We start from the raw sequence: 17,600 nt of genomic DNA on the forward strand, positions 1-17,600 counted from the left end.
TTACTTCAGTACCATAATTCATGGCACCTGGCTGTCTGGCTTTGTTTTTTCTCTGTTATTCTTAAATAGATAATCAAAGGCACACATTTATGTGGTGTTTTCTATAGATACAGAACAGGATAAATCTTGCATAGCTCCTTTTAGCTATTTACATGCACAAACCATTATTTCCATTCTGTCTCAGAGAGAAGCCATAGCACAAGAGGTTTCTTTTCTTTTTTGCTTGCACTTTCACTAGTACCGTCATTTTATTCCTGCTGCACCTTAAGATGTCCTTTTTCTTTCAAGCATCACAGTTCTATTTGTAGCCTTGTTCCTTTCATACTGTACCATATTTGCTCTCTTTCTCTCTTTCTTCTCTAACATCTGTGGTTGTCACATTATTCCTCAAGCCTGGAGGAGCACAATGACTTCTGAAGGAGGTGTCACTGTTGCTCTGTGAATCAACCATCAGGAGGTATTTATGGAAGTAGTGAATCTCTGGCTAGCAGCTGAATAGAAAGTACAGCTTAGGTCATACTCCTGGGGGAAGTAACAGGAAGCCTAGCGGGATTTCACCTAATGAGTATATTATCCAAGTCAAGTGGACCTCAGTGCAGAACTGAGACTTTCACAGTTCATGGTGTGCTCGAGGCCTCCCCCCTCTCTCAACAAAAAGTGACAAGTCGTTTTATGACATCCCCCACTACTTCATGCTGTCTGTCCCATAATCCCACTAATAAAAGTTCCACTGAAGACTTTAATCAGTGATTTTTCATTATATTCCTTCTTATTACATAATAACACTTTACAATGTTGCTGGCAGTTTCCGCAGAATGTCTGTTGGACACTAAATCCAGTTTTTAACCCAAATTGTAAATGATATCTTAAATGTGCAATATCTGTTTCACAGCTAAGGAACAGCATTTTGGACAGCTCTATTCAAGTTCAGACTAGAATGGATTTACCAGTCCACTGTAGAAGAAGCCACAAGCCACCACTGCTATTGTTTTTTATATGACACCCTTCCTTTTTATTACTCATATTATTTAATGTATGTGTGTGTTTATTAAAAGTTGTCTTTCCAAAAAATTGCAACGGAATGCTATTGTACCACCATGTCTATTTAAGCTGTGCTGGTTGGTCTCTCATCGTATTTCAGAGTCTTGAAAGCCTTCACAGTGAGAATAAGAGGAGTCTATTCTCCTGAACGATAAACCACATGCATATGTCAGTAATCACCACTGTCAAGTGAGCCTGGGCTAAGAATTTCTTAATCCAAAAACAGGTAACATGTGTGTGTTCCCTTCCAGCTTTCCAAATATTGGGGGAAATCTTCTCTCCAACTATTGGGTAACCCAACTGACATGGTCTCCAGTTCTCCCACTCAAATGGAATCATATGCTCAAGTAAAAAGTTTTTTTCCTGCTCTTTCCCTGTTACCTGTCTGTTACTGATGAGAGAACAATGATGCTATTCATTTTATGGTCCATAATGCTCTGTTACTTGAGTGTTTTCTTTCTTTCTTCAGTCATGATGGGAGTGGCAATGAGAAGAAAAACTGGTGGCTCGTATTCACCTTGTTATGGAATACCAGCCATCATCATCATCATCATCATCATCATCATCATCATCATCATCATCATCATCATCATCATCGGCATCCACAGAACTAAAGTGCTGTGAGAGGAGTAGCTTGAATAATTTGCCATTGAAGAGGTAACAATTATTCAAGCTATCATAATGCTTTGATTCCTTGGACCTCTCACCCTGAAAAAATACATTTGATAATCTTCAGCCTTTTCTTTCCATTCACATCATTTGTTCTGCCTTTTCTTACTGCTATCACTTTTTTCCTCTTGCCACTGTCATAAGCAGCCTTTGCTTCTATTGCTGATTTAATCCATCTCACCTATAATTTGTCTCTTTAAGACCCTCAAGATTATGCAAGATAGACACATAAAATCAGATCTGTTTGAGTCAAATACCCCCCCCCCCCCCCCCCCCAAGGAGCTTGGAAGTATTGCTTTGGACTCTTTAAACGAATCACTTCATCAGACAAAGGCAGAGAAGCGTCATCTCAATGCTTCTCTACACTGCTGGCATGGAGTCCCCCGGAGCCTATCATAGGACACAGGGCTACTTCCAGTGAGACTCTGTGGGGCTCTGTGTTAGCAGTGTTCTGGCAGCTCAGAGAAACAGAGCCCAAAGGAGTTGGGTGTACATCTGACTCCTCCTACAAGAAAGCCAGACTAGGTGAAAACAAAGCGGGGGATATCTAGAAAACATTGTGGGAAAGGATACCACAACCCCCAATGGTAGGGAATGCAGAGTGATGCTGTCTCATGATTTCCCTCACTGTTCTCCACTTTACAAAGGGCAATCTGATGAGGTCCTAAAAATATATCAGCATAAGGACTGGCCTTTCTGAGAGGTTCTGAGTTTTGGAGTCCAAATTTCTATTTTGCCATACTTTGCAGGCACTTTACAACAAACTGAAGAAAAAATCTTACCTATTTACACTAGTTAAATTAAATACCTACAGTTATTCCCAGCACAGAGAAGACTTTTCCACTATGCAGCTGATAAAGTTGATGAGCCTATCAAGAAATATATATATAAGAGTAGGCAAGTCTACTTCAATATTAAAATGGTTGACTATGCAAAGCTCCAAAGCCAGACTTTTATTAAAGCCAAGCAAACAATGCCTTTAGCAGAGATGTTTGAATCTCCATTCTGCACCACTTGAATTTGTCTGATGAAAATCAGAACTATTTTTTTTTCAGATTGTTTCTGAGGATTCACCCTACTTTACAAGGTTTTACATAACTCAAATGTAGGAAAAATCAAAACTCACGTTTTTAATATTCTTCTTAGATAGATGCAATCTGCCACAGCATGTATCATTTTTTTTCTCCCGAAAGGACAGTAAGACTTTATCTGAATGTGGCTTAAAAGACATATCGGGTGACTGTCTCTACTCACATAAGCTGAAACACTTAGCTATGAGTGATACCTACAGTGATAGGAAATTGTGGAGTGATCAATAAAGGCCTTTCTGTGTTTACTTCCAAACAGAGCTTTTCACATCACTGAGCAAGCATAGAATCATTTATAATCAAACACTATCTGTCTGTTTTCTCACCAACAATGTGGAAATAGATGTAATGCCATGGGTCATGCTGCTTTGAACTTATTTTTCAGCTAATATCCAAGCTCAGTACTGTCTCATAACAATTTTGAAGCAGTGAGCTGGTGTTCATGCATGAGGTGCCCAAAGTCCCTTGGTTTTCTTTCAATGAATTTGCCAAATAAAGTGATTGATTGACCTATAATGTACCATATTTGCAAAAAACTACATTAGTTAGAATTCATGTTTAGTCACATAGCAAATGATTTCCTCCCACTTTCTGTTCTGGATTTACACAGTTCATACATCACAGAAATTAGGCTGGAGAGGGAAACTCATCTTTGTATATAAAACGTTTTATCACACTTTCTTTCCTGTGCAGCAATATACTAAGGACCTCATCAGATGGAAGCTCATAAGCTGGAGGACAGCAAGGAAAACTGTGGGGTAATGCATTGCTTCATCCCCATTACCATCACATGATGTTTTCTGGCTGCCCATAGCTTCCTCCCATGCTTTCCCCAGCTTAGTGAATGAGAACACGGGTAGTCACTCATGTTCTCAGCGCTGCCTCTGACCATGTTGCCAAGACTCAGCCAGGACGGAGCCCCGCCAAAAGTAGCCCTGTGTTATGTGTTGGGCTCCATCCTTGGCTGTGCCTTGAGAGTGCTCTAAGATGGGGAAAAAGCCTCATGTGATTAAGTTGTGAGACTTAAACAAATATAATATGGGAAGTGCTTAACTGGATATCCTAACACTCTTTTCTTATTTGACATATCATCATGTTGGTGAGGATAGGAGAATTAACATTTTTCCTATTCGTATTTTGTCTCCGGTATAACCTGCTATAAACCATAGAGGAAGGGGGATGTTTACAATAATTTTATTACCTAAGTGTACTGGGCTAGAACTTGTAGATGTAGACTCACATATTTTTTTCCCTCTGTAGTAAAGTCACTAGGGAAACAAGCTGGAGTGGACTGCTGGGAAAATAAAGAAGACTTTTACATTCAGCAACGTGTCCAAATGTTCCCAAGCAACAATTTGTTTCTCTTACCTAGAAGAACAATAACAACATCTATTTGATGAGTTCCCCACAGGAACCACCCAGCTCTGTCTTGTCCTACGAACCCATCAGAGCAAGACACTTGAATGAACAGGTGCTGTAGAAGTTGTGATCTCCAGCTTCCTTATCTGTAATCCTTGCTCTGAGGAAAGATAAGTCATGTAGACTTTTATCTAGACCTCTCAAAGTCCTCTGCCTGATGTATCATTCTGAGAATTCTCAGACATTGTGTTGGTAGCAATGGGAAATATTAATGATCAAAATGGGAGGTAACTAGGCATACCATCCTATTTCAGGCAGCAGGGCATCTTTTGGAATTTGTAGTCATTCTACTTAAGTTTAAGGGCCTTATAGATGATTCAGTCTCAAGCAGGATTATCTGGATGCTCTAGCACTGGGGTTAAGGAGAATGGGAAAATGGGCAGTAAATTCTAGAATACCATCTTATGTTTCCCTAAGTTCACAAGTCTCTGAAAGGTAAGCTGCCATTTCACAGATATTTCTAAGCCCTCATAAGAACCGGATTCCTCATGTTTATTGCTTGGATTGGTTTTGGACTTAGTTTAGATAATCTGCTCTTTACCATTATTTAACTTATTTCTAACCACTTTGCCAAAAATCTTGTGCATTTTTTCAGCCATTCATGTCTACATTTACTCTGATACATAAGGGAAGAGGGAAAGTAATTCTGAAGGCAGTCCTTTTGGTGAAAATAACATGTCCAGAATATGGAAGGAAAAGATATTTGTTGACTTCCCTGTGGAAATATCCATTGTATATCTCCTGAAACAGGTATCAGAATGGAGCATACCTTGCCTCAGAAATCCATATATTTCAGAAGCTTCCAATATATTTCTGGAGGAAGAAATGAGAAAAATACTCATCACTAACAATGCATGCGTGTGAACATTAGCATCAACAGACTACTTAGATTAGGGAGGCAAACAATCTACAACAATACTATTACTCTTAAATTAGAAACATTGAAAGATGCATAGAAGTACACACACATTTACCTGCAGAAAAGGAGGAAAGACTCCGCAGATCAAAATGGAATTGAGTTAGAAGATGACTGTTAGTGTAACTCTGGAATAAAAAAGGAACAAGAATGAGACTGACAGGTTTTCAATCCCTAGTGTAGAGCTTTTGTTAGAAGTCATTCAAGGACCATGCTTGAATGTCCTATCATTCATTGTACAATCAGCTTTCCAGCGGTTTGCAGCTTCCTTGCTTGCCTATGTTTCAATTAAAGCCTGGGGGAGACATCATGAGGTAATTCCTCCTGTGCGGTTTTGTCAGGTCAGGAAGCCCAGGCAGCTGGTGAGGCTTTGAAACAATGATGATAGATGTAATTGAATGAGAAAAACCCCACAGCACCCCTAGCTCCCTCTGAAACAGATCTGGCATGTCTTTGAATTAACGGAAACTCAGACCCCCCAGAAAATCAAATGAACTTTTAAAACATCCTGAGAATTTAGCAGGAAAAATAAAAACCTCTTTTCCAAGGGATGATAATTTGTTTTTGTTTTTTTAGAATTAGAGGACAGATTTGGCACCATAATATTTTTGATGGTGGTCCAGTTTTCTCATTTATGTCTGGTTCTACGTATAGTGAGAACTGGGGAGTGAAGAGACTGGCACATTTGTTTTACTCATTACCACTCTTAATTTAGGTCTAATATAAAATATTTAAAGGGTCCAGGACACCATCACACATACCTCACAAAAAATTAAAAAGGCATGAGATGTTTCGGTTGATGCGTCCCCTGACAGAACTTCCTTCCAGACATTGTGTTCACTTTGATGCAACAAAGCAGCATATTTGCTGATGTAAAGGAAATGCTCAGAAACTGAGGACCATAAAACACATTGTTTTGTCCCTCAGGATCCCAGGTGTCTTTTGTAGGACACAATTATGTCTTTACCACTGCTTTCTTTAAATAATATATATAAAGGCTGCAGCTCTTTTTTTGGTCTAATCAGCTCTGATTGGAATTTTGTTTTCCCTTTGTGAGGATACTTGTATTCATTGAACTCCACTTCACCTAGGACAAGATTAACTTTCTGTACTATAAATGCAATGAAAAGCGCAAATTCTTTAATTAAGATTTCAATATCTTATTCTAAAAATTAAATGAGACTAAAGATGCATAATTAGTACTTCCCAACAACATATAAATTGCAGCCTTTTCCTGAAACACTCATATCAAAGAGAGTTACTGGATGTTCCAACCTCACTTCACCTTGGAATGAAATTCAAGTACAGATAGAAAGGAAAAAGTAATTTTGGCATGGTGTCTGTTCCACTTGCATATTATATCAATACAAGCATTTTATCAAAAATGGAGCTCCAGATATGAATAGAAAGAGTTGTGTAATAAAGGCATGGTAATTCTCCACTCTCCACTAACAACACAGTAAGTGCATAGAGTTCAGCCAATAGAGATCAAATTGTTTTAGAAGCTAAGGTGGACAGGCAATTGGAACAATGCCACTATTATCTGTTAGAAGTTTCTTGCTATATATTCAATAATAGACAGTCTGATGTTATTTTGTAAAACCACCAAACTCACCTCTGAATGGAGGAAACAGGCAAAGTGCAACATGCTTCATGAAAATACTGAAGTTAGAAGATGTGATAGTTTAAGAAGAGAGGTAAATCTCTGTTTATTCATTCCCGTATATTTACACTTGGTTATAGGAGAATAGCTGGACAATTTTCTGATCCCTCCACTCTCCACCAGCAATGGAATGACCATAAGAAATGTATTATCATAGTGAAATAGTGATGTGGTCACCAGAATGCTATAGCACTGTTCTGCATGCAAAACTCTTCCACTAATCTGGGCGATGTAGGATCTTAGTCATCTTTTTTTTCTGCACAAACCCATCTTTGTGTTATATAAAGTAGACATTTTTAATCTCAAAATATTTTTTTCCACACCAAAAAAATGTGTTTTTTTTCCAATGAAATTTCCTCCAATGAAGTCTTGAAGTGGGAAATATTTGACAGTTGGTCTCCTTTTTCTCAGTGGAAGTGTCTCAAGGGTCAAGACACCCTTCATTATGGATGAAAATATTAATGATATGTTTTGAATTTGTAGAGATTCCAATTTGAGAGCAGTGTGGGTGTGGGAATAAATGTGTTATTACTATTTTCACACTTTAAGCTGAAACCAGCTTGTTATGAGGTGTGTGGGTATGTAATGACAAAGAATAGGGGACTGCTTTTCAAAGGCTGCTCTGATAATATTTGGCTTTGTACACACCATTTACTCTCTTATCTTCTTTTTTAGGGAGGAGGGTGAGTTGGGAAGGTAGTAATGCCCCTTATATAACTGACTAGCATTGATTTTGTAACTCCTAGGTGAGAAACCACAGAAGATCCAAGAGCAGCACCCATCACATGTTTCATCAATCCCAGCCCGCAAAGACTGAATTTTCCTGTTTTGACAATGATCAGAATATACTTTTTCAGTGCCTTTAGTGGCAGGATTCAGGAAATTGAAGTTTTTTTTTAAGTTAGGCGTCCTCACACCCACGGTTTGGGTGTACCCTGAGGTCTCTTTGAAGGGAATCAGTGTTGCAAGCCTTTGAATATTCTTTGAAGTGTTCCACCCCAAAGAAATTCAAACTAATGATTTTCAATTGAGCAAATCAAGAGGCTTTTGTCATCTCTTCCAAATGAGTTAACAAGAGAATGAAACAATTTCTTTCTCTCATCAGTTGCTACAGATGAGAGAGTCTAGACACTTGTGGGGGCTGAGAACCAAGCAAAGCAAAAATCTATTTTAACTGTGAGATGTGTGTGTGTGTATCTGATCCAAGTAAATTTGGCTAATTTGCCGAGCTAAGCAAAGTAGGTTGGCTAACCCCATTTGCAACAAATTCAGTTCCAGCCAAATCAGCAGCTTTGACTAGGTTCGCCAAAGCACAAATGTCATTCAGCAGTGTCACACTGGAAGAGTTATTTGTCAAGATGCTATGGAACCTACACAGCTACACATATTTCATAGTTGCAAATATGGACTGGTAACTAAGGAAAAATAAGCACTAAACCAAAGAAGAAGAAAAACAACAGGAAGTACATGAAACAGGGTTAAATAATTATTTATATATGGCTGGTAGGTTGAGTATCCTTTAACCAAAATATTTGGAACCAAAGGTGTATTGGATTTAAGATTTTTTTATTTTGGAATAGCTTTATTTAAATCTACATATACAATGAAATATTAGAAATGGGACCCATTTCTAAACAAAATTCATTTGTTTCCTATACATCTTATACACATAGTTTTGTGCATGAAACAGTTTGTGAACACTGAACCATGGAAAAGGAAAGGTGTCCCTATCTTAACTACCTATCTGGACATTTTGGGATTTTGGAATATTTTGGACTTTGGAGTTCTAGGTACGTCATTCTGTCAGCTCTCCATATCCACAAATTCTGTCTCCATGGATTCAATCATACGTGGCTTGAAAAGACAAACAAACAAACAAATAAATATATTTTTTTAAAAATCTAATGATGATAGAAGAAACCATTTCACTATATCATTGTATATAATGGGACTTGAGTACCCACATGAGGTCCTGGAACCAAAATACAGTAGATGCCAAAGGCCTACTCTATAGTCCTTCTCATGAGACAGACGGGTAGCAAATTCAACACAACCTAAGATTAGACAGAAGAATTTTCTGTCTTGGGTATTGGGTAGAGGAACCTGTAACTTATTGAACCTTATTACATTCAGCATCGGAATTTTGGTCACCATTTTCTTTTCTTTTTCGCTAGTTAGGGTTATGGTCTGGACTGTTGATTATACCAAAATTGCAGTGAATTTGACTGTGAGTTTTGAGGAACCTAGTGCCAAAGCATTGTCCAGTCATTGCAGTACTGCCACCATCTACAAATGCTCTTGGACTGCAACTCCCATAAACTCTGACTCACATAACCAATTCTTGGCTGAAGATGCAGCCTAACAATGCTTGGAGGTCCTCACGTTCCCACCTCCTGTACTAAAGCAACCTTGCTGATAAAGTTTATAGAATAGTTTAATCTAGAGAAGATTGGCAAAATCAAGGAGACAGAAACACATTACTCAAAGGGAGATAAAAGAGAAAATTTAAAAATTACTACCAGAATACTGCTCAGCTTTCCTTAATTCTTGCTTCAGACTATACATTTCTTCATCATAAAAAGAAATGGGAAAATTATTTGTAAAATTGGCTACATTTCTAATTCTGGTGACTGAAGAACAAAGACTTTATTAAATAATCATTCTGTATACTGTGAAGTGAATACTTCTGTTGAATTCAGTGGAACATGGTCCCAGGAAAATCTGTAGTTATTTTTTAGTTGATCTCATGTTTCTTCTACACTGCCAAATAAAATGAGGAGTATCTGCTTTGAACTGGATTATATGGCAGTTTAAACCCATATAATCCAGTTCAAATCAGATAATGTGGATTATATGACAGACTATATGACAGGGCTCACATTTCCTTAAATGAGCTGATAGCTCCTTTCCTCCTCACTTTATCTCCATACTTCCAGCCACCTCCCGCAGTCACAAATGTATGAACAGACTCAAATTAAGAGAGAAAAAGCAATTGCCTGTGGTCACCAAGGCCCCTTCTACCATATCCAGATATAAAATCCAGATTATCTGCTTTGAACTGGATTATATAGTAGTGTAGACTCATATAATTCAGTTCAAAGCAGATAATATGGATTATCTGCTTTATAATCTGGATTATATGGCAATGTAGAAAGAGTCCTAGAAAGATTCAGTGTTATTATCATACCTTAGGGACCGTCTCTCCTTCTCCCATCATCGGAGGTCGCAACGACCATCCCAACGAGACTTACTTTATGTACCGGGTCCTAGAGAAGTGCACTTGGAAAGGACCAGATGCAGAGCTTTTTCTATTTCTGCCCCTGCCTTATGGAATGCCTTGCCGCCCTATATGAGAGCCATGTGTGAGTTTGGGCCTTTTACCCTAGCACTCAAGACCTGGCTCTTTACTAGAGCTTTTAATCTATGTTAATTTTATTAATATTTTTATGCATGTATTTTTATCCTTTACAATTTTATCTTGTAAATCGCCTAGAGCATCGTGGATGGAGGGCGATTAATAAGTAATTAAATGATGATGATGATGATGATGATGATGATGATGATGATTATGTACCTCCATTTCTACACCATCTTAAGGTGACCCTATCCTCAGGTTTTCATGTCAAGATTTCTTCATAGCAAGATCACCCTTGCCTTTCTATGTGGCTGAGAACTTGCCCTCATTCATCCACTTGGTTTTCATGGTCAATCAGGAATGTAAATTCTGATCTCCTAAAATCCCGGTCCAACACTCAAACTAAACCCCACTGGATCATCACATTGGTGTGTATAGGATTACAGCCTTCAAATCAAAATGTATAATTGGAAACAGTTGAGTTACACATTGTTTTATAACTAGAGTATTTCATATTTCTTCCACCCACCTCGTTTCAAACTGAAACCTTTATATGATTTCCCCTAAGGAGGCGTGAACATGCTCTGACAATTATTATAAATAAGTTTTTTATCTTGGCCATTTTTTACAATTTTCTCACTAGGTATTAAGATTAAAATGGCATCTGCTTATGAAAGTGTGATTGGATTGGATCCATTTGTCATAGAGACAGATGAAGGAATACACAAAACACCCTGCAGAGAACCCGAAATGAAGGTGGTCATATGCCAAAATTTTGCTTTGATCATAGTTTTTGATTACAGATAAACAAACCCCAGTTTATCTTTTGCAAACTCTATATACAGTGTTTTACCATTCAACATGAAATAAATCCACACCTTCAAGTCAGTCAAAATTTGGCAAAATGGCTCTCCACACTTCATACTTTTCTATTTCACCAGGAGAGTCCCAATTACTCATCTACCATCCTACTTTTTCATCTGCTTTTAAAATGTCCCATATTCTCTCTTCTTCTCCTACATCCCCCTTTCTCTTCAGCTTCATTGTATTGCTGAAAACAGAAATTAAAGTGCAGAAGTATCTTACATTAATTCTACAGTGAAGAAAGAACAGGAAGTAGGCAGAAACTTTCCCTTTCAAGTAGATTCAGGCAAAAGGCCTTGCAAACTTCTCTAATTTTGTGTGTTCTTTCTCATGAATACCACAGAGTGATGTTGCGGGACATATGTGTCCAGTTTTTCTCTGTGAATGTTGGATATATACACATACACCCTTTTGAATGGAAGATAGGGGCCCACAAAAACAGCTTGAATTTATCCTACTGTTGGTTGACGGCCAAGCAGCAAAGGAAAATGGGAGCAGGCAAAAGAGATACTCAGACAATTGAAGGAAAAACTCAAACTCATTTAGAAAAGGGTGGGTGAAGATGCCTGCCATAGATGTGGGCGAAACGTCAGGAGAGAATACTTCTGGAACATGGCCACACAGCCCGAAAGACATACAACAACCCCATTTATTACTTTGATAGTTAAGTTTCATGTGTCTTTAATTGGCAGTAGTGTAAAGGAGTCAGGGTCAGCAAGATTGCAGCGCCAAACTCTTTTTCTTTTCTTTTCCTTTTGGGGACATGGGGGAGGGACAAAACAGGCAATGTTATTGGTCAAAAACTTCTGAGTTCACTGGAGTGAAGGAAAGCAGGGAAAATAATCTTCTTTGCATGGGATTCTGTCTTCAAGGAAGATGGAGCATCTACTTACCCTACCACACAGGATCACCTCCTCCCGCCTCTAGCTCAACCATCTGTTGAGGCATCATTCATAAAACAGAAACCACATCTCTGGACTCCTCTCCTCTCCTTCCCCTCCCAATCTCCTTACTCTCAATCACAGAAGTCAGAAGCCTACTAGGCTCTAGAACAGTGGTTCTCAACCTGTGGGTCCCCAGATGCGTTGGCATTCAACTCCCAAAAATCTTAGCAGCTGGTAAACTGGCTGGGATTTCTGGGAGTTGTAGGCCAAAACACCTGGGGACCCACAGGTTGAGAACCACTGCTCTAGAACTAATGTGAAAACAAAGTGAAAAAGCTAGCAGAAGCACAATTTTGAAAGCCAAGGTGAAGGAGAAATGACAGGAAAAACAAAGTAGTGATGTCTTGAAATTACTGTATTCATTATGTTTAATTTATTTAAAAGAAATGACCATGCCATGAAACAGGATTTTGGGAGAGACATGTTAATGCTTCGTAGGAGACCACCAAAGAAATTCCCATTCCTCCATGTCACTGAAGCGATTCAACATGGGCAAATTTGACAAATCCTATCCCATGTATTTTCTCCTGCTTTTACCTGTTCCCACACAAATCATGAGCTCAGAAGACAATTTATCCCTGTCTCCTGCCCCTCACCCCCCCCCCCAATTTCTGAACACTTCCTAACAGTTCCCTGACGAAATATCACAGATGACAGGCAGAAGTCTGCATAGTTTGATGGAATCGGTGATGCTTCGACAGGGAACTGTTTTAGAAGTGCTTAGAAATGTGGGCAGGGAGAGATACCATGGGATGAAATCCATAGTTGGACCTCCATATTTGCGGGTTTGACTTCTGTATATTTTATTATTTGCAGATTTGATTATTCACATATTTGATTTAAAAGTTCTGTCTAAGTGAACCTCTATGGTCAATTACTACTGGAAGTTGCCAAGAGATATGCTAGAGGTCCTAGAAATTCTTAGAGAGAACACCTCTCTAGGAATCTCTAAGTTCTCTGAATTAAGTTAATCATAGAGTTTTTCAGGAGATTCCAAGAGAGATGTTCTCACAGGCTAAAAAATAGTGTTTTAAAAAAATATTGTCATTTCCCCATATTCATGAACATTCTGGTCCTTAACCTCAGCAACTGTGGAGGGATAATTGCATAATATTTCCTTGGTCTTTGTTGTTGTATGACATATTTGAGGATGGATTGATCTTGAAGGGGCAATTAAGATCAATTGGCTTTATTAAATCAATTGGCTTTATTAAATTTATTTAAATTTATTAAATTTATTTCCTGTGGAAATAAAGGTTTCTTCTTAAAGATCAACACAGTTGATTCCTCAAGGACGGTATGATGAGTTACAGGACCACATTATTACTTGATCTCAAACAAGCATGATTTGATTCATGTAAAGAATGGTTTTCTGAGTCTGTGACTATGTGGGCTATCACAACAAGCTCCTGCGCTTCAAAATCTACATTACTCCATTGCTAGCAGAATTGCTAGCTTGATTGCTTTTATATTCAACTGCAAAATACTTTCAGACATAATCTCTGTGCTATCGCTGCATCTGTGTTCATATACATTTGGTTTCAACTTTCCTTGCATTCGTTTAGCCCTGTTGTGTCACATTACACTGTACAACAATACAGAATAAACATCACATTTACTTAAACTATTTCTGCCCCTATGGATTTCTGCACAAGAAGCTTTTTATGGAATTGATAAAATGAAAAAGAAAATGGGTAACATACCAAGATTTTCAGGCATTAGATAAAAGAGAATATAGATTCAAAACAAATAAAGAACTCATGGCTGAGGGATATAATTTTCCATTATACTAAAGACTTTCCATACAGTTGAATAAAAGATTTAACATGGATTTAAAAAACTTCATGGTTTGTAAGAAAACAAAAGGGAATTTGAATTGCAGTTATTTACTGACAATAAACACTTGATTGGAGAGATGTATAGTTATTGAAGTTAGAGATAGAAGAGGAACAAGTTAAACACTGCATAGTAAAATGGGCTCAAAATTCTGTCAATAGTATAAAGTTGGAACAACAGGAGAATGTGGTTAAAGGTCTGAAATTTACTTTATGCTATGAACATAAAGATAACATTTATACAATGATGTATCACTGGTATTTGGGTCCAGCAAGGCTGCGAAAATATATAAAAGAGCTCAATGCATGTTGGAAATGTAAATATCAACAAGGAACATGTTATCATATGTAGTGGACTCATGAAATAGCAACACAATGTGGGAAACACATATTACTGGGTATAAAGGTTTATTTGAAAGAAAATAAAATCAGAATCATATCTATTAGATGTGATATAGGATCAGATTCAAGATTATCATGAAAACTGAGTATATGTCACCACAGCAAGACGGTTATATGCAGAGAGATAGAAGAATATAGTGATTTCAGAAAAGGAAGATTGGATATCGAAGTTGTTGTATTTAGTGGCAATGTACAAATAATTTACTTTAATAAAGGAAAAATCATTGGATACTTTTTGTCTTTTTGAAAGACAGAGGTGAGAAAATGACAAATGTTGGTTTTAAAATTTGAAAAAGAATAACAAGTATGGAATATTTATTTATTTATTTAATTTATATACCGCTCTTCTCCCCCAAGGGGACCCAGAGCGGTCTTACATAATGGCAAGATTACTGCCACATATAATACAAAATATAGTAAAAACCAACAATTGTAAAACATGTTACGGGTTTGTTAAAAAAAAAAAACTGTGTGCAGTCCTGTCCAGACTTATCCAGCCCTTTCCTGCATCCACAATGAGCAAAAGAAACAAGCCAGGAAAATGGAAAAATCAAAATTTACTCTTAAGTAGCAGAGTCAAAAAACACACAAAACCTCCAGCTTCAAAATAACTCAGTCTCTTTGAAGCAACAAAACTCACATAAAATTCCTTGCATTAAACTTATGCATCTTCTTTGGAGATTTCTTCATAGTAGGCTCTCGGCAAGTTCTGAAGCAGGTGATTCAGTAAGTCCCAAAAACATTACAAACATTCCCCCAAGTTATACCCCATTCGGGGAGTGGTTCAAGCTTGTTAGCCTTGCTTGTTCTAATCACTCAACTATGAGTTGTAATTGACCAGGTGTTTTTCCCTTAACACACACATACACAAGTAGTAATCCCACAGAAACTTACTCAAATACATGCATATACAGCAATAAAACGTAAAAACCAATATCATACCCAATTAAAACAGTAAAACACTGTGTGACCGTTACAACAGGGCCAGTAGCATTGGGCCAAATGTCAGAACAGATATCATAGCTGATAGCTTATAATTAATTTTTTGTTGTATGTAGTACATATGTCACGCATTTCTCTTCATATTTGATTTTACTAAATAAAATATAATTTAAAAAAATATCCTGCTCTTGTTTAATTGCTTTGAGGGTCCTTCTTTGGAGGCTTTTACACAGAGGCTGGATGGCCATCTGTCAGGGTTGCTCTGAATGTGATTTTCCTGCTTCTTGGCAGGGGGTTGGACTAGATGGCCCATGAGGTCTCTTCCAATTCTATGATTCTATGAAAAAAATGTTTAGAAAGGGATATCAAAAGGGAAATTCATGGTCTTCATTGCACGATTTGCTTTTTTAAAGCTGATAACACAATGGCTTTACTTTTTAGGCTTTATCCTAAAGTTCTCCTTGAGATGAATTTCCCTTGACCCTAACTAACATCAAGTCTGAATGTTTTTTTTAAAAAATCCAGAGTGCTGAACCCAACTACCAAAAGACTCAGTGTTAATATACTTAAAAAAACCCTTCTGCATTAAAACTTAAAGCAGATTTGAAAACAGGGGCTATTCAGTGCCATTGTAAATTCTCCCGTCGAGTTCCAGTTATGGACCATAAAAGCGGAAGGGCAGCAAGACCAGAAAGGAAGAACATTGGGCTTGGGCTGTGGTGCAGGCTGGAGAGCAGCTGCAATGAATCACTGCAATGAATCACTCTGACCAGGAGGTCATGAGTTCGAGGCCGGCTCGGAGCCTGTGTTTGTCTTGTCTTTGTTCTATGTTAAAAAGGCATTGAATGTTTGCCTATATGTGTAATGTGATCCACCCTGAGTCCCCTTCGGGGTGAGAAGGGCGGAATATAAATGCTGTAAATAACTAAATAAATAAACATTCATCCCAACCCATCTTGGCAAGAATTGCTGACACCTTGTCCAGGACTCGTAATTAAGGATAGAACTGTCAAACTGTTTATAGATATTCCATTATGTAAACTTGAATCAGCTACTGATACTTTTTTTCATGTCCGCTTAAGAATACACATGATTAGAAATGTCTTAGGCATAGCAAGAAACTTCAAAAATGTTTTTGAAGAAATATATTCCTTGAGTTTCAGGAAATTTCCGAAGTGCTTCCTGATGAAAAGAATCTAGGACTTATTCTGTAAAAATGAAAACTTTTTTTTTTTTTGTGTAGAAAAAAAACCACACACACACCAGTTCTGCACAGGAAGCATATTTTCTGTTTAGAAATCTGTATAGCCATATGGTTCTTATCCTCAGATAGGATTCTTTATCCTAGAGCTGTAACTATAGTGAACTCCATAGTTTTGCAGTGATGTGGCATTGGGGCTGTGCGGTGGTTAGGGTATGCAGGGATGGTTGTGTACTTTTGTGATATGTGCTGGGGAAAGCACTTAAATTCATTGTACAATGTACAATGGCAATAAAGTTATTCTATTCCATTCTTAGCCTACATACTTGGTCTGCAACATTTTGTTGAGATGATAACAGGGGAGGCATCTCAGACTCTAAATGTGGTGATTTTGAGCCAATTTCAAACATTTCATGGAACATTTAATCATGGTTGCATGCATGTAAATTATGTCTGAGAATGTAATTTAATTTTAATTGAATTGTTTTTAAAATGAAAATGATTCACCTGCGTTAAAAAAGCAGAGTTTCAGTCAGACTTAAATGGAAAGGATATAAACAAAAAGATTACAAAAGGGACAGATAAAAATATCACCTATAATTTTTTTTTTCATGTCAGGAGCAACCGGAGTTGCTTCTGGAGTGAGAATGTATTATCACCTATAATGTATTATTATGAAGATAGAAGCTGCTCTACAAACACATCACAAAATGTGTACTTATTTTGTTTGCATTCTTTTCTTCAGTTGATATCTTACACTGAATACATCCCCAAATTCCTCCATGTGCTCAGAAGTCCATCTACATGACAAGCCAAAATTAATGGGAATCAGTTAACTTCAAAACAAAGTTATTGGAATGTCTTTATGTAAATGCCTGCATACTGTAGCCCTATAAAGTTGAATATTATACAGATACCAATAATTCATGTGGTTATGAGAGAAGCTGCCAACACAGTTTCAAAAAAGTGCTGTGTAAATGCATCAAGGTCAAATGAACCTGTATGCTAAGGAAGCGGTAGCGTGAAGCACTAATACACTGAAGATCCTGTTGTGATGTAATCAATTGGAAGTTCCCTGTGGCAACTCTTAGAAGATAGTGAGTGTTCTGTTTCCAGAGGAATAATGCTTTAGGCTGACTCAGTAGTAGAATATTCATCAGCCAGTAGCCAAAGCCTCAGAGAGAAGGAGATGAAGATGGACAGGTAGCTGCAGAACTTGTATGTTGTGTATGTGCTTGTAATACAGATTCAACCTCCTATT

The 17,600-nt window shown here is 37.6% G+C and overlaps 1 long non-coding RNA gene across 1 annotated transcript in view; it reads right to left on the reverse strand.

Moving 5' to 3' along the window:
- Nucleotides 1–17,600, reverse strand: part of LOC103280232 (uncharacterized) — a 39,232-nt gene that overhangs the window by 3,573 nt on the left and 18,059 nt on the right. Inside the window, exons 2-3 of the long non-coding RNA XR_010004470.1 lie at nucleotides 5,192–5,261; nucleotides 4,987–5,030 (exon numbers count right to left, since the gene is read on the reverse strand). This is a non-coding gene — a long non-coding RNA (uncharacterized LOC103280232). The remainder of the gene's footprint in view (nucleotides 1–4,986; nucleotides 5,031–5,191; nucleotides 5,262–17,600) is intronic.

Source organism: Anolis carolinensis, chromosome 3, assembly GCF_035594765.1.
Source record: "Anolis carolinensis isolate JA03-04 chromosome 3, rAnoCar3.1.pri, whole genome shotgun sequence".
In the NCBI taxonomy this organism is placed as follows: Eukaryota; Metazoa; Chordata; class Lepidosauria; order Squamata; family Dactyloidae; genus Anolis; species Anolis carolinensis.